The sequence below is a fragment of the Micromys minutus genome (genome assembly GCF_963924665.1).
Source record: "Micromys minutus genome assembly, chromosome: 5".
NCBI lineage: Eukaryota > Metazoa > Chordata > Mammalia > Rodentia > Muridae > Micromys > Micromys minutus.
This window is the reverse complement of record NC_137974.1, coordinates 89,124,679-89,149,645: the sequence shown is the minus strand read 5'-3', so window position 1 is coordinate 89,149,645 and position 24,967 is coordinate 89,124,679. Positions and strand designations below refer to the sequence as shown.

Here is a 24,967-nt window from a genome sequence, read left to right as displayed (position 1 = left end):
GTCAACTGAGGCCAGCTTTCCTAGTGTGCACATGAATTTTTAGAAGGAGACTTTAAGATCATCAAAACAACTCCACTTTGTGCTGAAGTCTGTCACAAAGATAGTGAGTATTGACTTTTCAAGACTAAAGTTGTAATCTAGGAATCGTGACATGTGACATAGATTTGAATTTAAACTGACACTAGGAAGCAAGAAGATCAGTGTTTAATACAGTAAAGGCAAGAGAGATCCAGCTACCTATTAAAAAGTTGCAGGAAACACACACAATACAGTGCCAGCCAAAGTTCTCTAGAGGAGCAGAACCCATCCAGTAAGTGAATACATGTCACAAAGGGGACTTAATAGATTGGCTAACAGGTTCTGGGTTGGGTAAACCAACAGTGGTTATCTGTGCCTTAGAGAGTCTGAAGACCTGGAAGCTGCTTAAACCATGAGGTTGGAGGCTGAAGAGGCAGGATTCTAAGATCAGTGAGGGTGGTGGCAGTGGTGCCAACTATAGCTACAGCAGATTAGATACACTTAACAGTACGGTTAAAGGCAGACAGGGAAAAACAGCAACTTTTACTTTGGACTTCCTACATCTGTGTCAATAGAAGAAGTCTTTGGGCTTGGGGAAGTCTTTCTCTCAGATGATCTTTCTAGGAAACACCCCTAGAAACCTCTGGAGTGACAGACAACATGGGAAATAAATAGTGTTGATCAAAAATGAGGATCTTTCCATTTACTGACCTTTACTCTTGAAAACAAAAGTCTTCAAGCATACTTAGAACCATTATGGGAAATTCCTACCTGGCTTTAGCCATGGGCACAGTTCACAGAGGTCAATAAATGGTTAACTGAGATGTAGGGATCGTATTTTGTCATAGCAAAGGAACTCAAAGTCTGAGGTTTGATTAAGAGCTGAACCCACATGGGTGGCCCTGTCCCTCTTGTTTCAGGGCAGCAGCATTGACACCCTCCAGGAACTGGTGACAAACACAAGATTCGGGACTGTCAGTAGATCTGCAAGGATAGCATCTAGGGGTGTTTAGGTCAGCAGTGTGTGTTTGAGCAAGGCTCCTGGGCTGGGGGCTCTGATGTGCCAAAGTGGGAGCCACAGTCCAAGAAACGTATTTTCAACAGATCTGGCAGGCCAGACAGTGACATCAAATATCTTGATCAGGAGACTGTGTTGTTTGTTATTAGGGCTTCTAGAGCTCATTGACATTGGTCTACTTTCTAGGGGAAAAAAAGGAAAGAGAAGGAGGGAGGGAGGGAGAGAGAGAGAGAGAGAGAGAGAGAGAGAGAGAGAGAGAGAGAGAGAGAGAGAGAGAGAGAGAGAGAGAGAGAGAGAGAGAGAGAGAGAGAGAGAGAGAGAGAGAATGGGACTTTACAAAGCATAAGAAAGTATCATCCTGGATAGACTTGGTTTGCTGACTGCTCGTTGAGCTGTTGGTCTTTACTCACAGCTCTAAGTGCTGGTGCTGGGAGGTGAAGTCCTATATGATGGCTGTCTTGACTGCCTTGTCCTGTGATTCGGAGATAGGGGCTTCTTCTATCTTTTCTTACTCAAGCCTCATGATCACAATTAAGCTGTAGTTCTGGGTATGTGCTATGTTTGTCCTGTAGAGCTAGGAAATTGGAGATACTAACAAATAATAACCCCATTTGTGTTTCTCAAATCATGACCCCAGGTCTTTCTCTCAAACACAATGTCTCTGAGCTATTTGTCAAAATATAGATCTTGTCTTTCCTCAAAAAAGGTACAAAATCAGAATCCCCAGACACGCATCAGCATTCTTCATTTTGAAAAACATCTACAACATACCTTATGAATGAATGTTTGATATCCATTGAGCCACACTTTTGGCCTGACTCCTCCTTCAGATTTTCCATACATCAAAACTGGACCTATAGCAAGAATAGAAACCTGGAAATGAAGCGAGACAAATCTGACTTCAAGTCTCATGTGTAGCAGAGATCTACTTGGAGCTCTATTTTCTCATCTGTAAATCTGGTGATAAAAAAATCAAAACTGTAGGGGCCTTGGCAAGTACACTCAGAGCATGGGGGTGGTTGGGTGGGGCAAGTGGCAAAGCAGAAACTTTGAGCAGGCCATCAGACACACAGAGAGCTGCTAGAGATTTGTTCCACAGAGCTGGAGAGATGACTCAACAGGTAAGGACACCGTTGCCCTTCCAGAGGACCTGGATTCAGTTCCTAGCTCCTACAGAGCAGCACATGACCCTCTGTGACTTCAGTTTGGAGGGTAAGGGTTTTAATGCCCCTTTCTGACATTTTTGTGCACAAGACATGCATGTGGTGCACAGTCATGCAGGCAAAACACCCATAATTATACTAAATAAAATTTTTAAATAAAAAAATATTTTTTTCAAACATTCTTTTTCCAAAAGGAGAATGGAGGGAAAGAAGCAATGAAAATGGAAGAGAGGCAAGGGAAGAGGGAGGGAGGGCAGGAGGGAGAGGGAGGCAAGGAAAGAGGGAGGGAGAGAAGAATGGAGAAAGGGAGAGAAGAAGGGAGAGAAGGAAGGAAGCAAGGAAAGAGAGAGGGAGAGAGAGCTGGGGAAGGAAGGGAGGAGGAGGAAGGAGGGAGGAGAGGAAAAGGGAGGGAAGACAGGAGGGAAGGAGGAAAGGAGGGATGGATGGATGGATGGATGGATGGATGGATGGATGGATGGATGGGTGGATGGATGGATGGATGGGTGGGAGCAGAGAAAAAAGGAGAGGAAAGAGAAAGCAGTAGAAAGGGAGGGAGGGAAAGAGTGAAAGGGGAAAGAAAACAGGAGGGAAAATGAAAGGGAGGAAAGGAGTAAGGGAATGAAAAAAGCATCTTTTGGTATTGAAACATGTGTGTAAGATTGAAGCACTTATGTAGAAGAATTGGACATCCAGAGGACTAAGAACCAAATTCTATTGCTTCCAGACATCATCCACAAAAGTAACCAGAGCATTGGTTAAATTCCCACTGTTATTGGGGAAACTGAGGTTCCTTTTGAGTTCTCATTAATAATGCTTTAAAATAATACTAATAATATTATATCATATTATGTCATAATAATAAAGCCTTGTTAATAAGGAAGTTTTAAAATGTTCTCAGGAGGAATCTTGAAAATAATTTTATTAGTGTTGGAGAGGAAAACAGTAGGGTGGGCAAGCTGTTGTTCTTCGCAGCTGCTTGGTAGAGGGTGATGGAGATGAGGGAAAGAGAAGTGAACAGGAAATGGAAGAGTAAGCCTGCAGAGAGCAAGAAGTCCTACACTATCTGGGAAAGCAGGCTTAGGAACCAAGGACCTGACCCTTGGTTTAGCAGGACTGCACCAGGGGTAGGTAGAGCCAGAGACAGCTTCTTAAGCAAGGAAAAGTGATCCCAAGAGTGGGAGTTAGCTAGTGATTAGAGAAAAGAGTCCAGCAAGCCTTGGGCCCTGTAGCACCAACCCTTCTTATAGGACATTTGTATATTACCCTCCTCTCCAAGTTTGTGTATGGTGGGCCTTTCCCACGCATGCTCTGTCAGGTAGAAGCAGCCAGTTGGGGAGGGCTTTTCAGTGTTCCTCTGTGACCTGACCTGAGCATGCACGCTCTGTTTGCTGTAGGAAGTCTAGGTGGTCAAGGACTCAATTTTCTCTTGCCAACTGGCTGCTTTCACATGTTAATCTTTTATGTTTGGGTTCAGTCCCCACTCTCCTGTTATATCAACACATAACCTTTAACAGAAACCACTCAAGGTGTGAGAGAGGCTCCTCATGGAGGAGGCTGAGGGGTTTTCAACAGACAGGATCCCCCAAGTAGAAGGGCAGGGGTGCCTCAGGGTTTTTAATGGTAGGCAAGATGACTCAGCATTGCGTGTCCCCTTGCCAGTAAACCATGCCCCAATTATCAAGCTGTTAGTTGTTGTCTGACAAAGCAACCAAAAAAAAAAAAAAAAAAAAAAAAACCTGTCTGGCCTCTGTGGCGACACAAGTCCTGCTTCAGCTTTTAATGGCTTTCCTTGTTCTGTAGGGATGATGATGGTGTTCTTTGTTTTGAATGTCAGCTTTGATTCCAGTCTCAGATAGGGCCTCAGGACAAACCATTAAACCCGACTCCATGTGTGTCGCAAGAAGGAGGACTGGTATTCTGTGCCCTGGGAGAGCGGAAGAGCTGAAGATCAAATCAAATGCCCAGGTTACTGACGACAGCACAAGCCCCACCCACTGAGGAGCTGGCCCCAGAGTAGTCAGAATCCTTATCTGGACAGTCCTAATTGCAGAAAGCAAAACATAAGGATCGCTTTGCATGTATACTTCTGCCAAGACACCCTTCACAGTCCAGAGCCTAGGAATCGTGGAAGGATACATGCAGTGGAAGCCAGCATTCCATAATGTTTCTGATTTGTCAGAGAAGTATGAAAAATGAATAGTGCCAGATGATATTGCTACAAAGTTAGTTGTATCATTTCCTCTTGTTCAATATTGAAACACAGAAGATATGTCTCTTTTCCCTCTGTAAAAGTCAAATAATGTTAACATACATTAACTTATCCAGTTCTTCAGACATAAATTTGCTTGGCCCTTTGAAAGCATACATACAAAATGATGATATTTCATACATGGGTGTGGTCTCCATTATGTCAGGGTGTGTGCATAATTACCCTAAAGGTAACTATTTCCATGGAATAAATGCCCTAATAGCAATAAAAGAAGACGCCCCAGTAATATAATTTTTATTGGTTCTTTGCTGCCCATGTTGTCTTGATAAAAAATATGTCTGCTGAAGCTCAGAGCAAGGCTCCTAGAAAGATTTTTACTTGTCAGATTTGGCCTGAGGTTCTTATCTATCAACCCAGGACCCCCCTCCCCATCATAAGCTGGTCTAGTTAAATAGAAACCACCATGAGAACTTTCTCCTTGTCAGAGAAATGGGCTGCTGGGAAATTCTGACTTCTATGGTTTATCCTTTTGTGAGAAATCCTTGATAGAGCATTTCTTAGTAGGAAAGTGCTCTATAGTGACTTGGGGGCTTTCATTGGTCCTTAAAACCTGCCAGGAGTAACAGAATGTAAGGGTAGTGAAGACGAAGGATTAATTATGAGGTAAATAATGATGCTTGCCACAGTGTCATGCACTACCACAGCACAAAGACGACTTATGTCTTCCAGAAATGGCTCTTTGAAAAGCTGTGTGTGTCAGTTTTGGGCCCCAAGTTAGAAAACCTCTAGGATGAGCCAGTGTGTGACTTAGTATTTAAAACTCCTGTATATATAAAGCTGGATGTGGTGATGCACCCTGTAATTCCAGCTCTTGGGAAGCTGAAGCAGGTGGCTGGCAAGTTTGAGACTAGGGAAGGCTGCCCAGCAAGACCCTGTGGGACTGAGAGAGTTGAGAAAATGTAGCAATGAAATGACAGCACATAGAGGAGGCTCAATCTGCCAGTCCCAGTAGATCTCAGCTTGAGTGCTCCCCAGCCTTGCCTTTAGTGCCCAGTGGATCTCAGCTTGAGTGCTCCCCAGCCTTGCCTTTAGTGCCCAGTGGATCTCAGCTTGAGTGCTCCCCGGCCTCGCCTTTAGTGCCCAGTGGATCTCAGCTTGAGTGCTCCCCAGCCTCGCCTTTAGTGCCCAGTGGATCTCAGCTTGAGTGCTCCCCAGCCTTGCCTTTAGTGCCCAGTGGATCTCAGCTTGAGTGCTCCCCAGCCTTGCCTTTAGTGCCCAGTGGATCTCAGCTTGAGTGCTCCCCGGCCTCACATTTAGTGCCCAGTGGATCTCAGCTTAAGTGCTCCCCGGCCTTGCCTTTAGTGCCCAGTGGATCTTAATTAAATGCTCGGGTAACCACCTCTCTCCACTCTGTCTTCACTGTATGTCAGAGCCTAGCCAGGGGTTAGGGCCAAGGGAACTGGTATGTACCCTAGGATGTCTCTCATCATAGAGAGCTGAGCTGAGACCAAGTAAACTTACTCGGGGATATTCCCAAGAGGGCCCGAGGAAAGTAATTTTCTGGAGGCCATGTCCTGAAGTGGGTATAACAGGTAGAGAAGCTTGCTGACACAATTGAGCTCTGTCTCCATTTCCCAGGGGAGGGAAGTGAAATTTGGTGCCCCAGCTTAAGGGTCTCATAATATCCCATGAAGGCTTTTTTCCCCCCAGAACATGCTTTGGGCATCAGGATAAAGTAATGGCAAGTAAGCCTCATTCCTGGGTGGGTTTTTTTTTGGGGGGGGGATATTATCTTAGTGATGTTTTCTGGAGCTGCAATAAAATACCTAACAAATACCTTAAAGGAAAAAGAATTTATTTTGGTTCATAGTTTGTCATAATTAGGGTCTTATTGCTGTGAAGAAATACCTATGGTAACTTTTAATCCCTGGTATTCACATTAAGGTCACAATAAGTTAGAAAGACTAGAGAAGTGTGGAGACATAAGCCTGTAATCCCAGGACTCCAGAAACCAAGGGAAGAGGATCTTGAATTCAAGGCCAACCTGAGCTATGGAGTAATATCACACACACACACACACACACACACACACACACACACACACACACACACACACACACACACACACACCAAAACAAAACAGGTGCTTGCTGATTTGAAAAGATGTCTCACTTAATGGCTTAATGGAAGACTACTGTTTTCATCCTAATTGAAAAAAGGAATAATTAAGTTTCCGTGCCTTGTTCTTGCAGGTAATTAAAGATTGCCTATTTTGTAATCTGCAAAAGCCATGCACTCACCCACAGCCCTCTCCTAGCTCCTTCAGGCTATTTATTGTGCATACACCAGACATCTTTACACTGTAGTTGGGTAACCCCTCCTCTTAGCCTCTTCCAACTAATTGGGTTTGAGGGAAGAAATCAGATGTGTTGTCCAGCACTCATTATCCTTTTGCAAACAAACAAAAAGCAAAAAGCAAAGCAAAACAAAAGGGAGTCCAGGCCATAAGCATCCGAAGCTAGAACGGCCTTGGCTAATGGCAACCACCTTGTTCTCAGATTTTCCTAACACCGTAAGCACTTAACTGGAGCTGGTGTCCATTGAGAGTGGGAGCCTGCAGTTTCCCAACAGAGCCACTGCACCTGACTCTAGTGCCCAGTCTGTCAACTGATAAGGCTGTCTGGAGTCTCCACACTTCCTAAGTGCTGGCACTCAGGTGGGAGTTGTGCACCTCCTGCAGAACAAAGTGTTGTTTTAAAATGACTACTCTATGTGAAAAGGTTTCCAAGAAAGCTAAAGCTAGAGGTGTTTAAACACAGTAATGGGCTATCTTTCAAATGCTTTTTTTAGTTGGCAACTTAATAATCTCCTTCTTGTTCAAATATTGTTTACACCACAGCACATATGACACCTCCCAAAAGTTAAACAAGTCACTTGGGAAAGTGGGTCAGAGCTGTGACAAGCTGAATGGATGCTCTAAAAGGTCCCTTTCCTCTCGTCATGTCTGGCTGGCATGGTGTCCCATTCCCATATCTTTTGTCTTTCCTACTTAGGAGAAACTTACCTGTAGACAAATGGGGGCCATGAGTTGCATTTATCAGGCAATATATGCATATATAAGTGCTCTCCCCAGGCAAGATCCTGACTATATAAGCAGCAATTTGCACGTACAACATATTTCTCTCTTCTCTAGCTAAGAGCTAGGAGAGATTCATGTGTGTGTGAGTATTCTATTCAAGCAAAGAATACAAATGAAAAAAATTAAAATATGGAGCAGAGAAGAATTTATCAGGATCATTGCTTCTGACGGTCTTCCAGATGTTCAGGGAAGGCTGTGACTTCTGTGTAACACTGAAGTCAGCAGCTACCCAAGAAACAGTCTCTCTCTCTCTCTCTCTCTCTCTCTCTCTCTCTCTCTCTCTCTCTCTCTCTCTCCCCCTCCCTCCCTCCGTCCCTCCCTCCCTCCCACTTCCTTTCTTCCCTCCTAGGGAAAATCAGATTCTTTACATGTTGGGCAAGCTCCTTATCACCACCCTCCGTCCCCAGCCTCAACTTTCTGCTCGTCCCTTCTGGGGCTGCTCATTCTCCATCACTTATCAACTCTATGATTTTTATTCCCCAGTTTGAAAACCTCTAATCATGGAGAGAAGAAGGTGTGATGATAAGGCTAGAAAATTTGAACCTAGGGCCTATCTTTGTTACCACTTGCTGTTTCAATGGAGTTTTAGGTGTTCCCCTGGCTGCAGTTTTCCCTAGCATGTAAAATGGGAAACAGTCATCTCTTGGTGTTCTGAAAAATCTCCTTGGATGTGGAAATAAATGGAAGTGAGGTAACAGAGGGAGGAAAGTTGGTCAATGGAGATAGATGTGTGAACTGCCTTCAGCCTGGGCTTTCCCAAAGCTCTGCTTCAGACTACAGACAAAACATGACAGCCTTTGCTCTCTTACACTCAAGAGTGACAGGATCATATGGACGTTCTCCACAAACATATTTGACAGACTATTGAAGTAACATGGCGGTGTGGGTCACCCCTCTGTGGAGTGTGCCCCAACACTCCCTTCTAGCACACATGGTGGCATCAGATCTAAAGATGAACAAATACCAGACATGCCCAGGTACATTGTCTTCTAAGTGGTAGAGTGGTAGGCTGATTGCTGACTGACAACCCTACTCTTCAGAGTTGGGGTACTTCAGACCTGCTCTCTCACTTGGGCTCTAAATTATGATTCTACAGCCAGAAACCAGACAGCTCCAGTTTTTGATGTACCAGAGAAGTCCACATTGGCCACTATCATGAGTTCTTTCTCTTTTAAGACCTGTCATAAGATTACATGACTCCAGCACACAGGCCATCCTCAAGGCTCCAGCTTAACCCAGGTCTGATAAAGTAAAGGGACACTGTCATCATCCATGGGCCAGGATCCAAGTCTAAGTTTCCTCTTCTCCATGTAAAAGTGCACAGGAGCCACTTAAGTGAGAGTACATGGTCCCCGCAGCCTAATTTTATCTTGGGGAAGTATTAACGCTGAACTGGCGTGGAGACAAAAAGGGCAGTGTTCCGTTAGGAAAGAGAGCAATTTTCTAGTCCTTGGCACCTGCAAAGAGCCTCCAGGCCTGGCTGGCAGCTTTGAAATTGCTTCTCAGCTGTTGGCATGAGAATTTCTCTGGCCTGTGTAGATGGCATTTGATCCCAGAGTTGGGGATTGGGGAGCAATCTTGAACAGAGCATCAAAGGCCCTTCAGGTGCCATGTCTGGTCTCACCAGCTTATAAGCCTGATGCACGCGATCTCTGGACATAGTCCCTCTATTCCAGAAGCCACTACTGAAATCTCAGAATGGCAGGAGGTCAGCCACAGCTTTAGGCCCCTCCCACTCTGCCTAAGCACCTTGACTTTGCTCTGTTGGAGGCATTCTTCCTAGGGCTGCTGGCTGTCTATGTCTGGGTCTGGTTATTTACACCTGGGCTCCATACCAGTGCCCACTTCAAGAGGCAACAAGCCAGGCCAGATTCTCTGAGCTGTTGCCCATGCTATGTCATGTCTCCCGGGGTTCACCTAAAGTTGGTCAGGTAATAAATTCCTCAGTCTACTCTCACTGGGGCTCCCTGGCTCTTGCCAAAAAACAGCATTTGGGTCACTTATTGCAGTCTCTCACAGTCACAGCTTGCTCGAGCCAACCCAGCTCAGGCCAGTTGTGTGCAGGCCAGCCCAGGGTTCTGAGCATGCATATTAACTGCATGCCAGACCATCAGGGCAGGGGCATAGGTCAGCATTTAAGGCCAGATAAAGTTGCTAAGTGGCTGCCTAGCCTGTTGAAGCACATTTCTATGCAAAACACTAATGAGATGGTGGGGGCTTAGAAGGATGATTTTCAGCATTAGGATTCAATGAGCATGGCAAAAATCCCAAGCCCTATTGATTCATAGTCCTGACGATTCGTTTTGGCCCTGAAAGTTGTTTTGCCCTCGTTTGGGCAAAACAACTCAAAGTCGGATAAGCGTCACTTTCCGTTCAATTCATTTCCTTGGTCTCAGTGTACGCAGCAGAGAGGCACAATGTCTCTTTTATAATTTTCTCCAGCAGCACAGTGCTGCCAGCAAGAAAAATTATAGCCTCCACCGTCACTAAATCCAAAAGCCCGATCCAATGACCTTTGCTTGGAGACAAAATTTCTCACTGCTGCACCAAAACCAACCCGGCAAAGGGCTTTGATACGGAAAAGTATTAAAAGAAAACAGCATGAGAAAACAAACAAGCAGGTCGGCCCAGCCTAGCCTGGGTTCAAGAGAGCTTCTTTTCATGTGGTTCCCTCCGTGCCTACATGCTGTGACAGGTTCAGGATGTAGGTTCAGGAGAACACTGCCATTTGATGTTTGAAGAGAGTAAAGCTGACTGCCCAGCATAGAGCTGTGTTCCGAATCCACATGAGGACTCGCCCCCTCCTGGAAGGCTGCCCACCATTTCAGTCACGGAGACTCACAACTCTTTGAGCTCATCCTTCAAAGCAATAGGAGGCACAAGGCTAAAATAAGGGGTTATGGCATCGGCCTGACAGGCAGCTACTGTGGGTGTGTATACATGTCTACTGGTTCTGCCTGCCTTGATCCTGAATGTCTCTCAAAGACACTTTTACCCTGATGAGACTAAGGCCCGACTCATCAATCAAGAATTGCCAAGGCCTGAGAAAAGCAATGAAAAAGAATGAGGAACTATTGACCTTAAAGCTGCTCTCAGACAGCGTGTAGAGTGGGTCTGCTATACCACTGAGCAAAAGCCATGTAACTTAGTTTTACACTAGCAAAGCTTGGTGCCACCAGAAGAAGGCCACTTGTCACTTCTTGCAGCCCAATATCCTGTCATCATCTTGAGGTATCTATCTCAGTTGCCTTAGGTATTTGGGGTGTGAAACATTACATTGTTAAGTGCTCATAAAAGGTAGCAGGGCTGTGGTGTCTGCAGAACCAGGCACACATTCTTTCCTAGGTCTGACCTTCTGGGAATTCTTAGATAGTTAAGGAACCTAGAGATGGGGCACATCTTACTTGCTCAGGTAGAGGCATGAGTCAATGAGACAGGAGGCTCTGTGGTCAAGGTTCTCTACTTGAACCCACAGGCTCTTTTAACCTGGCAATATGCCAGGAATTATCTGTCCTGACAGTCCCTCTAAAGCACAAGCTCCTACAATCACATCAGATTATTACACTCTGGCTCACAGCACAGGGATAAATCCAAAGGTTGTCACAAAAAGTCTATTCTACAAGTACAAAGATCGCTGATAATGGTCTTGGTGTTCCCATGCTCTAAAAGACTCTAAGCTTGTATAGTGGAAATACAAACTCTAGGCTTAAGAAAGACAAGGAATTAATAAGTGAGAAAAAGCAGGATGCTAATGAATATCCCTCAACATGGGGAAAGAGAACTTCTCAGATAATAAGCCAGTGGTAGGAGGGAGTAACACTCATAGATTGGATGGACATTTCTTGGAATTAGTAAACTGGTATTTGAATCTTGCCATTAGCTATGAAGGACCACAGTGCCCAAGGCAGCAGGTATTGTTAGAGGTGTATTCATTTCTGTCTCTAGCATGGTATAAAGACATATAGGCATATGTTTCATGCACACATTCAGTATATCTGTGGAAAGGAGCTGACTTAAAGTGATCTAAAGAGAAGTCTGCTTTGGAAAGGCTTTTGCAGAGACTCAGGAGAGGGTGCTGGCCTAAGTGATAGGAGTCACAGTGGGAGGTGACAGACTGAGATGGTAGCATTAAGCCTGAACTCAGGACCATTCCACATAGAAAACAAAACATGGGAGAGTACCCAAAACCTGATCATCTCACCACTCCTGGGAAAGACCAGAAATAGTCTGGCAGTATGAAGGAAGTTGGAACATCAATTGTGGGAGTGACAGAAAGTTAGTCATACCCCTGGCCTCACTGTCATCTTCAGAAGGGAAGTACTCTGGCCTTCACTCAAATTTAGAGTGTAGCTATCTGTTTTCATTGCTCAGATGAGACTCAATGAAAGGCCTTAGCAAGCTCTATGATCCGCTTGAGATTTTATCTCAGGACAATTAATAAATAACCTCAATGAGTTCAATGAGAAAGACAGGGAACACACACACACACACACACACACACACACACACACACACACATACACACACGTGCACACGCACATGGGTGCATCAATACATCCTACTCACTAAGGGTTACACTATGAAGATCAGGTCTCATCAGTCACCATAGAAGCCATTGTAAACAAAGAATGCAAAGGGAGGAGGCTGTTCTTGCTTGGGCTGCTCTAACAAAGCACAGGAGACTGGGGGTGGAGGCTCTTGGCTATTGAGTTCCTCATAGTTTTGGGATCTGAGATTATGCCCTCCTGAAGCTTGTAGATTGCTTTCTTCTCTTTGAATCTTTGCTTGATCTTTCTTCTGTGTCCAAAGTTCCTCCTCTCATAAAAGAACACAGCAGTCATACTGGTTAAAACTATTCTAGTAACAGTTCTGTAGGTACTCCTCTGGTCCTTGGAGCTGAATGAGAGTCCTGAAATCTGCATGTTGAAGTTCAGTCACAAGCATGGTAGTTTTAAGAGATAGGGCCTTAAGAGGATGGTTAAGTCAGTAGGGGGTTCAGGCCCTTAGAAAAGCATTTGAGGAGTTAATTCACCCCTTCCTGTCTCTTCTATGTGAGGACACAAGGTATATTCCTATCACCAACCACATGGGAACACATTCCACATTTAAAGCTGGGGACAGCAGGGCGCTGACTTATAAACTCTCTGGATTTGAACATAGATTTTCCATTCTCCAGACCAATGAGAAGTAAATGGATGTTATGATAAATTACCTAGTTTCAGGTATTTATTATAGTTTCAGGTATTTATTATAGCACTACAAAGAGACTAAGACAAAGATCCTGCCTCTAAACACAGTCACACCATGAGTGGACATCATGGCTTCCATATATGATCAATATACAGAAACATAACCAATGAAATTTTAAAAGGTGATTTTACCTTTTAAGGTAAATTTTAAGAATGATTTTTACACATTCCCTATAAGAAGTCTCTCTCTCTCCCCCCTCTATGTGTGTGTGTTTGTGAGTGTGTGAATATGTGTGTGTGAATGTGTAAGTATGTGTGTATGCATGAGTATGTGTGAATATGTGTGTGTGTAAATGTGTGTGTGAGAGTGTGTGTGTATGTGTGTGCACGTGTGTGAGTGTGAATGTGTGTATTTGAGGAGTGTTAGTACTGGGTATTGAAAGGATTCTGGCCAGCTCAAGCCTGGAGAGTATAGCTTTGGTAGGCCTTGTCTTTCTCCCCAGTTCCTTCTGCCTTGCTATAAAACTGTTAGATTACATTCCTAAAGCTGGCTCTCAAGGTCTATTTCTTTATTTGACCAATCCTTCCTCTCCAGGCTCATAACAAAGTATTGAAGAACGGTATTGAAGTTCTAAAGCCCCCTTTGCTCACCTAAGTAACATGCCCAATTAAATTTAAACTGTAGTCTTCTAATCCTAATATGGGTTTTCCTGTTTTACCTTTATAAACTGCAATTTGCTTATGGGTCTGTCTTCTCTCTATCCAAAAAATTCTTTTTCTCTTCCTCCTACCCTGGGACAGCAACCTATTACCCCTCTCCCTCACCTCTTTTTCTCCCTCCCTCCTTTCCTTCCTTCCTTTCTTCCTTCCTTCCTTCCTTCCTTCCTCCTTCCTCCTTCCTTCTTTCTTCCTTTCTTTCTCCTTCCTTCTTTCCTTCTTCCTTTCTTTCTCCTTCCTTCCTTCCTTCATCCCTTTCTCTTTCCTTCCTTCCCCTTCTCCCTCTTCCTCTATCTCCTCTGTCACCCTGGGGAAAACAAATATCCTTTATGATGAGAACTTTTTGTTTTGTTTTGTTTTTGTGGTGTCTTGATCCAATTTTGAGATTCCCTACAGGTGTGAATTTATGTACGGATGTATGTGGTGTTCATGCACCTGAGCTCAAGTGCACTTGCTTACTCATGGACATTCTTTTGAAAATCCATAGTCTAGCATCTGCAACATCCACTATATTCTAAGACTCCTCTATGAATGGCTCCTTTGTCTTCTTCTAATTTTTGAAACCTAACTATACCCTGAGGACACAGCCTCCTTTTCAGACCTCTTGTGTGTTTGCATACTTAATCTAAGTCTGCTCTTAAGGACAGGATAGGTGTCCCTTTGGTATCTCATTATCATTGCTAATTTATCCAGCATTCATAAGCCTCACTTCTTAGTGCACCTTACTATACACACCCCTTTCCATCTCTCATCGCCATTCACCTCTCTTTTTAAAGACTTTAGGTCTTAACTCACTGTTATTTCCATAGCCACTTTTGTGAAATTTGCTCATCTTAACTACTCTCTACTGTTTTTTCAGTATGAAGAGTCCCCCATAGGCTCAGTTATCTGAACACTTAATGCTAAGCTAGCTGAATATTTTGGCATGGTTATGGAACCTTTGAGAGGTAGAACCTTGCTGGAAAAGTAGGTCAGGGAGGGGGGGAGACACTGAAGCTTCGTAGCCTAGCCCCTCTTCCTGTTCATGCTCTGCTTCCTGAGTGTGACCAGTCAGCTTCTCGTTCCTGTCACCATGCCTTTCTTGCCTGCTGCCATGTCTTCCTGTAGTGATAGACTGTATCCACCATACCAGCAAGCAAAATAAGCTGGTTTTCCCCAAAGCTATCTTTTCCAGCATATTTTATCACAACAAAAAAGTAACTACAACATCCCAAAGTTGTATCTAATTTTTTAAAAGTTAAAAAACATGGCTCTCACAAAAACACTAAGGAAACTCATACCAAATATTATTGATTAATGCAGGGGTTGTAGCTTGGTGGTAGGCTTCATGTTTACCTTGTTTGAAGCCTTGAATTCAATCCCCTGTACCCTCTTGCCAATAGAGAGTATTCACTGATTAGTGATAACTCATAAAGATTATGAAGCTGACTCAGAGAATACTCCAGGGACCTGGATGCTGATACACATTTTGAAGAAGCAGCATAGAATCACCAGGTTAGCTCCGATACCAGCAGGTGTACCACAAAGTCATGGCATTATAATATTTGAAGTTACTTCTCCTCTGCACAGCATCTACAAGTTATCACCTAGACTTTTATGCCTGGATTCTACTCAAACAATAACTAGCAAAACAAAGCAGATACTTTCTTCTAGATTATTGAATGATTCATGAATGGGATTTTAAGACATGTTCAGAATGACACTGAAGACACATGTCATCTACATTTTAGCTCACATGTTTGAACATTCCTCAGATGGGCCTCTGCCACCCACTGTGATGCTTTCCCTCTAGATTGTTCCGGGCACTACCACTTTTTCCTGCTCTTTCCTACAGTCTGTCACACCAGTCTCCATAACCTGCACCACTGAATTACATCCTCTTTCTCTCTAGCTACCATCTTCCAACTTTCTAACTCAATCCCTCCAATGCCAACAACTTTCGATTTCAATAGTATTAAATACAGTCCATGATCTAACAGCAGTAGCACTGCTAGCAGCCAGCAGCAGCAGCAGCAACAACAGCAACAACCAGCAGCAGCTGCAGAAACAATCAGTGGCAGCAGCAGAAGAAGCAATCAGCAGCAGCAGCAGCAACAGCAGTAACCAGCAGCAACTGCAAAAGCAACCGTCACCACCACCACCAGCAGCAGAAGCAACCTGCAGCAGCTATAGCAGCAGCAGGAGGAGCAGCTGCCACCACATCTCCTTTGGGGGTTCTTGCACTTATACACCTTTTCAGGAGAGCCCAGAATTCCAAATGTCATCCAAAACCTATCTGCAGCTGGCAAAATCGTGCCCCTGCCAGAGCACGGGACAAATCATAGTCAGCTGCGGTGGACAAGCTGATACAGTCCCTTATCCCACACCTGAGATTAAAACAAAAACATAACCTTTTTATATTTTAAAAGAAACAAGAATTCTCACTACACTTCCCTCTTTTTCAAATCACATCCCAGACAAGAAATTGGCTTCCATACTATTTCATGCAATTCTAGAATCATTTTATCATGGCTTCAAACACATTACTGAGTGCACAGACCTCAGTTCACCAATATAGAAAGCCCATAAATAAAATTTGATTCACTTGGCTCTTGATGTGTGTGTAGCCTGTCGGCCTAGGAAGAGATCACCATCTAGGCTGCGCAGCTGAGCTCCTGGCTAACTTCCCTACACAAAGCATATTTTTTTCCAGTGTCACTTTTATTGGCAGAAGCTTTAATATGACAGTCTAAGTGGACTAAAGGCATCATTTTAAAAATAATCCTTAAAGGTAACCAGTAATACAGGTATGACTTGAGGAAGATTTTTTTTTCTTTCCATTTAGTCATCCAGACTTTCAACTTTACAACTTGAAGAGGAGCCTGGGAAGCAGGGCACTAACAAGCGTGGCTGCAGGCAGGAGGAGCGGGTGCGTCTTTATGAAAACTGAAAGCTGCCCTCATGCGTGTGACATCATCCTTCTGGGGACCACATCTTCCTCCCCAACATAGGCTATGAGTGACACTTTGTATTTGGGAATCTGATCCTTTTTAGTGGCTTTTATGGCAGAACTTGCATATGGGGTGTGAGTTAGGTCAACCACACAACTGAATAGCCAGTGAGTGAGAAATTCATCCAGTATGGGTATGCACAATTTTGTTTCCCAGAAACACTTGGGATTTTTAACTAATTGTGGCAGCAGTGATTTCCCTGATGGGCTGAATTAACAGATTTCTGATAAGTAGACTGTTTTTCTCTTGAGTCCTTTCAGAACCCATAGAAAAGCTGTTTGAACTTTATTTTATTTATTTTTTTATTTGTAGACCAGGCTTTAATGGATTTGAATACAAGGCACAAATTTCCAGGTGCATATAACTGACAAGTTTTTTTTTTTGCTTCTTTTATTTCATAATTTTTTGGACAGGGATTAGAAAATATACCCTCTACTGTTCAGGAATTTTAACTGGTTATTGTTCCTTGGATCCTGGTAAAGATGCTAGCTTCCTGGGATTATATAATGCTGTTAATTTGCATCTATTATACATACCCTCTTTATTGGATTCTCTAAAACATCTTCTTCTTTGTCAGCACAGTCCCTTTTGGCCTTTTTTTTTTCTTCTTCTTCCTTATGAAGTAAATGTGGGTGCTCAATTCATCCTCTTTGTACAAAATGCTGGATCCGGGATTCCAGTTCTCGGCCTTTGGGGGTAATCCATGAGGGGCTTATATGTGTGCATTTTCACTCCTACAAAGGCACTGGTGTACTTTATGTCAGAGGGTTGAATGTTTCTCTATTCTGTTGCTTCATCCATCTTTGTTCTTGCTGCACAGGTTACCATAACAGAGTCTAATCCTTGTAACATGCTATATAGCATGTGAGTTTTAACAGCATGATTAGCCCATAGCTGTTGTAGGTGAGTAACATTGAACTCCTGAACCTCATGACCATAAATCTGCCTCGTATTTTCAACAGTCATATAAGAAAGACTAGAGGAAATTCAATACCCATACTATATTGATGTTTCTGAGGAATTTTCTGTATGTTCAGCAGTTCATCAATAATCTCTGGCTTCTCCATTCCTTGGCTGATGAGGAAGAAGATAGCCATCATTGATTGAACTTGATGATACAAGAATGCCTGGCCAATCACTTCAAATTAACATAACTGAAATGGTTCTTGACTTCTCTCCTCACCTGAGATCTTGGCCACTAGTTGTACTTGTGTAGACAGAATAGTCCTTTGAAAATTAATCACTCCTTTGGCTACATCCATTTTACATGAGTTCTTGAAATCATGAATGCCAACATATTTCTGAGCTGCATAATTCATGGATGTATTATCTAAATCAGCACAAGAGGAAAAAATAGCGGTAAGCCCGCTCAACACAGCTAAACCTAGCACTGAATCTAGGTTCTACAGGGGCCCAGGCCAATACTTGGATGTCTGCAGGGAGCACCCAATTGAGAATGTGAGTATAGTGGATCTCTTTAGCAACACTATCAGTTTCATTTTTTAAATTAAATCTTCTGAATCCCTGCCCCTTGGAAACTGAGAACGTAGGTCCAGAAAAATCACCTGTCCAAAGGCACTAACTCCTTTGTTGTCTAACCACACCAGTGAACAGTTGGATGTCTGTCTGCTTTCTACTCATCGGGTCTTAGTTAAAGCCTCAGACAGTTTCTCTTCAATGGAATTGCTTGTGTTTTCCTGACTGGTAAAGCCCTGGTATCCCCAGCCTAGATAGACTATTTTTAGAGATACATGTCTACATCCATGAGCACTTAAATCAAAGCACGCTTAGCTTTTCCAGAGCCTAAAGAATTTTCTCTGATGCTTGCTTGAGTCTTCTATATTGTTGGCCTGTTCTTTCTTAAGGCTTTCCACTTCCTGATCCAGTTCCTTTACTCTGTTTAGGAGTTTCTCAATCTGGTTTCTGTCTGTGTTTTCAGCTATGACATCCCCAGGAAGAAATCATGTAGGTCCACCTTTCCAATCCTCAGTGTGTGGCCACTCAACTCCTGTTTGAACTTTAATGTGAAAGTTTTTAATGCTATTTTTGTTTTATCTTATTATATATTACTTTGTTATATTTTAATATTATCTCTTAGAAGCCTGTTCTTTTCTAATGATAAGAGATAGAAAGGAAGTAGATAGGGATGAAGGGAAGAGGGAGGAACTGGAGCAAGTAGAGTGAGGGGAAACTGTTATAAAGATGTATTATGTGAAAAAGACTGTTTTCAATCAAAGAAAAGTCCTTTGAAATCTCTATTGCAACCTGCTATCAAATACCATTTCAAACCCACCCGAGAGCCACATGTTCTTCTAGTAGGTTCTGAAGACTGCACACAGATTCTATAGGAGTCTCTGGACAGAAATGATGGATAACCTGAACAAAGGGCATTGATAAGGAAGGTTCTGACTGCACAGTGTACTAGGGTAGTCAGCCAAGACATGAGGGTGTTGCATAAAACAAATGAATGACTACTGAGGGGAAAAATGGGAAACAGAGTCACCAATAAATCCTCCAGGTCACAAGGTTGCTCAGCTCAACCTACAACAGTTGGCCTGTCACTCTTTCTTTCTTGTTCTGTCACTATGAATGTTTAAGGTCTTAGGGGTCCTGTTTCTAGACCCTAAGTATGTTTGTATAGGATCTAGGTAGGGAAAGATAGGATTCTACTCAGAAAATCGATATGTCTATCACCTATTAATTTGTATCTACTGATTTATTTATTTTGAAACAATTGCTTGCTATGTTGCCCAGGCTTCTTGTTTTAAACTATGTATTCCAGGCTGGCCTTGGATTTGTGACCATCCGTCCTTAGCCTCCCGAGTGCTGGGATTACTAGAGCACTATCATCCCTGGTTCTCTGGGAAAATCAGAGCAGTTAAGAACAGGAACACATGCAACACTGCTAAATCACACCATGGCACCCCACTTGGAATGGTTCACATCATTTAAACAGACACAGGGTGACAAGTTTTTGCTTGTTAGATTCTCTGAAATGGCTTACCAATCATGAATCTATTTTAAGCACTTGATCACACTGGTCAGTTATATGTAGCAGCATGGCCGACACAATCCCCAAACAGTGGCATAAGCATGCTGTCTCATACTTCCTGTGGATCAGGGAATTCTCTTTTAGGTATCCCAGGGTGAACTCATTGCTTAGCTGTCCTCTTCTATGAGGGTAGAGTAGAGGTGTTTATACAGTCAATGACATGGCTGATGACAGGAATTGGGTCCTTTCATTGGCTAGTGACCTTTCTCATTTCTGTATTGTGTGAGCCTCTCCAGCAGGCCACTTGCTTCCCATGGCCCCTGCTGAGCCCTATGAGTTAGAAACAAGTGACTGACTCAAGAAGAGAGATTTGTAATGGGTATAAATACCAGAATACATGGACCATGAGGCTGTCTCAGAGACAGCCTAAACTCATTAACCACACAAGCTGAAATAATCATGCCTTTTTCAACTGCAGTGATTATAATGAGTGTAGCCACAAATATACTAGTTGTTCTTGCTTGGTCCAGATAGCTCATAAGTGCTAAACCAGCATCTTTAATGAGAGGAAACAGCAGAAACATTAGGAATAAGAAAAATTAGTTTGACCAGAGAAGAACACCAGTTCACTGAATTTAAAGCTTCTGTTCTGTCTATATTAAAAGAAGGGGGTCTCCTGAGCTAAGGAGTTTAATCCAGAGAAATGCTAGAGCCAGTGACTCTCTTCCTGGCCCTGCTGGAAACCTGAGACAAGCTACACTCTTGGAACCTATCATGGACTCTATGACTCCTCACCTAAAGCATAGGTTCCTGGGATAACTCTGCTTTTGTAATTTAAAATTCTTACCACCTGTTCTCCTTCTTCCCAGGCCCCATCTCTCCCAGCCCAGCCTCCTGCCCATCTACATTTTTAGTATAAACCCCATTGTGTATAAATGAGGATATTCTTAATGCCCCCCAAGAATTGTTTTACACACACACCACACACACACACACACACACACACACACACACACACACACACACACACACAATTTATATAGTTGTATCTTATACCAGAGTATTTTTTTCTTACCTCTTTGTTGGGGAAGGCTCTTGGCTTCTTAACCAGGCTGAAAATCCACAAGGACCAACCATGAATTCTTGTTGATCTGTACATCATTGACATGTCCTGCAGGGACCTCAGACATAGCAGGAGGGTGGGTCATTTTTCTCCTTTTGTAAACAGTATCTTAAAATGTTCTAATCCTATTTCCACCTTTCATGAGACCTGGCTCTTTCCTAATGTCATTGGGAAGACATTTAGGGAAGTCATTCACCAGAAAGGCCAGAGGCCTAAGGAGTATTTCTGTTCCCCCCCCCCCCCATCCCCTGTATCTGTTCCTCAATCAGGACTCTCAACACTATGTAAAAAGTCTTCATTCTTTCGGCGCACTCTGACCCACACTACTGGCTGTCTTTGTCAGTGTTCTATAGCTGTGAAAAGACACCATGGCAATTCTTATAAGGAAAAACATTTTAAGCCCCCCTGCACTCTCCAACAAGCCCACACTTATTCTAACTAGACCACACTTCTTAATCTCTCTCAAGTAGTGTCACTTCCTGATGACTAAGCATTCACATATATGAACCTGTGGGGACCACTCTTCATCAAACCACCACATCATCTTAACTGAGGAGTGTCCTCTTTTACTTTCTTCTACAATCAAAGTCTTCAGCACCTTCTATGTCCTGTCTTCGCCAGCACCCCAGATATCCTAGTTTCTTTGGGGACCTCTGCACTCACTGATCTGATGGTAAAAACTCTCAGAGGAGAATGTGCACCAGTGGACAAGCTGCACACACTACCTAATCCCATAGATCTTTAACTCAATGGATGCTGCCCACAGCCACAGAAGCCCATGATTGCCCAAATGAGACACCCCTGCCTAGCCACCTGATCTGTGCCCTTGTACTTCTTGAACTCCCCCTCACCTCTTCAAGAAATCCACATCCTACATCTTTGTTGTCTCTGCAATTCAGTTCTTTTTCTGTCCCCCAGGCCACAGTCCATAACTTACTGGGCACTCTGTCGTCAGACAGAAACTAGGGTCAGGATAGCATTACATATGGCTGTGTGACTTAGAACAAGCATTGTGAGATTCAGCTTCTTCAGCTGAAAATGAGGATAATATCTATTTCAAAGAAGATGTCGAGGGTTAAATGAAATAGTAACTATAAAGAACTAAGCTGAGTGACCATCAGAGACCAACTATGAGATGAATGAGTGTTGTTACTGATATTGAGAGTTGTTGGAATCAGTTTTTCCCCCTCTGTTACTCACCCTTGTTATCTCATCCCATCCCTTTCAGGCCTTCCCTTCCACAAATAGTCCCCTGTCAACTGTTGGGACATCCTCCACTCCTGGTGAACTCATAGCAAGTTGTACTCTTACCCAAATGGAGCAAAGAAAAGAAAGCCTTATTTAATTCTCTCTTAGTCTTTTTACATTTAAAGTGAAACTCTTGACTCTGTCTCCATCATAATCGCTCCAGGGAAAACCATCCTTTAGAAATCCCTGCTCACTTTCCAGCTTCCTGTAAGAGCTAGTGTTTCCTCAGCCATTAACCCTTTCAGGTTCCGTGGGAATACAGACAGGTTCTTAACTAAGATAATCAGAAAGATTATCTTCACAGACCTATGACAAACTGGCATCATTTAAATGAGATACTTTCTCATGCTGGCATAATTTAAATGAGGTAAGTCCCCAGGCTAGGGATGTAGCATAGTAGTGGAGCACCTACCTAGCATATGGGAAACCCTGGGTTTGATCCCCAGCACAGAGAAGACATACAGTATCCCTTTCCATTTAGTTTTATCTTTCTTCCCCCATGTCTGTTTCTCTCTATCTCCTTCCCACCCCCACCTTTAATGTCCCTCTTTCTCTTAACTCTAGAGGTACAGAGAAGCTAAGTGGGTTGTCTAGTTAACACTGCTAAGGAGGCTGAAGCCGAAGGATAACTGGAGCCCAGGAATTAGAGACTAGTCTGAACAACAGCAAAAACAAATCAAGAGGAGAGAGGGAGGAGGGCTGCCAGAACTGAGGGCCTAGTCCAGAAATTATCATAGGAGCTGGAAAGATGGTCTAGTGGGCAAAGCACTTGTCATTGTAAGCGTGAGGACCTGAGTGAGGACCCAAGCCCCATCAAAAGTGATTTATCCAAAGGCCACAATAAGCCTAGGTCTGAAATCCCAGTGCACCTGCATCGAGACAGTAGGCAGAGACAGAAGTCCCCAGAAGCTTGCCAGCCAACCAGCCTGGGATATGCAGCAGCAATCAAGAGGTCCTGCCTCAAACAATGTGGAAGGTGAGAACCTACACATAAGGTTGTCCTCTAACATGTACACAAACACACACACAGAAACACACACATACACACAGTGTTGTATACATATACATATACAGCATGTATATGTATATGCATACATGCTGTGTTGCATACACACACAATATACACTGTGCTGTGCACACACACATAAACACACACATACATGCTGTGCTGTACACACACACATACACAGTTTTTAGAAATCTATCTTAGCCTTTCCACAGACCCTGTGTTACTCATGAATGACTTAGAAAGTGCAGTTCTTGCAAACCCATACACCTCATAAGGTATAATGAGGCCCAGGGAGCAAAGAACTAACAAAATGAGGTAATTCTTTTTTTGTTGCAGATATGGCAGATCATGTAGAAGTACCTTGCTCTCATACAGTGTTACTGATCCTTTCATGTGCTGATGTCTTTTGCTGCCCTCTGAAGAGACCCCCAGACCTTGAGAGCCCTTGTCTAGCTATCTGCTCTCAGTACCCCATAAAGCAGACTCGGCCTCCAGCTGCATTATTGCAATCTTTCAGGTGCCCTTGAAGTCTGCCTTAGATGTCCTGGCCTGCACTTATCTCGCTCTTAAATCACATTCAGTGGAAGGAGGCACAAGGTCAAGGGCTGACGGTGGTGTGCTGTGTGTTATTTTGTTCCCAGGTAGAGACAGTGGACCCTTTCAGAAGAAGATGGTGTCCTCTTATTCTTCCATTCAACCCTCCCATATGAAACATAGTAGGAATTTAATTAAGATCTGTTGATAGATTAATTGAGTCTGCTACCTGGTCTCTGTGAAAGAAGCTTGTCTCTAAGCCCTTTGTCCTCAGCTATAGTAGAGACAAAGCTAAGGTAGGCACAGGAAGAGTAGAAGCCAGAAGCAAGTTCCTCTGAAACCTCTACAAAGTCCCACAAAACCAAGGTACATTAGGCATTCTACCATACTCTCTAGGCCCTGAACCCACATATATGAAGGTTCACAGGCACATCCACTTGGGTCTTGGTCTTCTTGGCCTTGGGTTACTATGGCTTCTTCTTTTGATCTCTCTCTTCAATCTCTACAGGTGGTCTCCCCTCACCTGGTACACAGGAGAGGACCTTAGTGGATGGTCAATAACCCTGTTTCTGGCTGGGTCAGAATCAAGGGTCAAACACATGCTCCTATCTTAGAATGAACCAGTGTTAGGTGCTTTGCACATCTCATGTTAGATCTGTCTAACCTAGCCATCTTTAGTGCTGCAAGTCACCCCAGATTCTGACTTAGAGTTTCACACCTTGAGCCCCTCCTGGGAATTTAGAGAACACTGGGTATGGAACAAATATCTGCTCTAGCTCTTGACTGGATAATGGCTTAGTACTGGGCTTCTTAGAAGTGACCTTTGGGTCCCACTTCACGATTCTCCACGTTTATATGCCACATGCCTATATAGGCATGATTCCCCACTGAAATCATCATGAACTTTGAAATCCAACATATTTTTTTCAACCTTTGACTCATGGAGACAGAAAGACAACAAACAAAAAGCTGTGTTGAGTAAATTTCTCACTCAAATTTAAGGTACTCATGCCTGCAATTATCCTTTTACAATTATCCTTTTAACTATTTTTCCAATCAGATATAAGCAGCTTTGGAAATGCAACTAAATCAAGTCTACTGTGAAAGTTTAAAGATGCCCCTACCTGAGGAGTAGGAAGCGGTGAGGTAGGTAGGGAAGAATGTCCCCTGGTGTAGGGGAAACAGTTGTAGGGGGACTGTGAGATAGAGGGACACCAGTGTCCTCCAGGGAGAGGCATTGGGAGGTGTGTGGGGCAACATTCCCCCTGGTAGGAGGAGTTGTAAGATGGGTGGGACAAAGTGTCCCATAGTGGGAGGAGCTGTGAGGCAGGTGGAGTAGAGTGCCCCCTTGTGGGGAGAGTAGTTAGTGAAGTAGGTAAAGCAGTGTGGTAGTTGGCCCTGATGACCTCAGCAGCAGGAGTCTCCCATATTTTCTCACTTGCCTTTGGGGGATGTTTACACTAAAACTTCAGTGTAAATATTTTTTTAGACAAGACATTGTGTTTTATAAACTTTTCTACATTTAAAGTATAAAGGTAAACTACCCAAAAAGAGTTGAGCATGTGCCCCCTCCTTAGCCCCTCCCCCACTGGACAGGGAGGTAGGTAGCCTTCCCCTT

General features: G+C 43.5%; 1 pseudogene across 1 annotated transcript; it reads right to left on the bottom strand.

Moving 5' to 3' along the window:
• Positions 1-16,955: 16,955 nt before the first annotated feature.
• Positions 16,956-23,316, bottom strand: LOC308421220 (tRNA pseudouridine(38/39) synthase-like; annotated as a pseudogene). The gene is made up of 2 exons: positions 23,286-23,316; positions 16,956-18,382 (listed from the first exon to the last, which is right to left on the bottom strand). The product of its transcript is annotated as a tRNA pseudouridine(38/39) synthase-like (transcript).
• Positions 23,317-24,967: the final 1,651 nt, after the last annotated feature.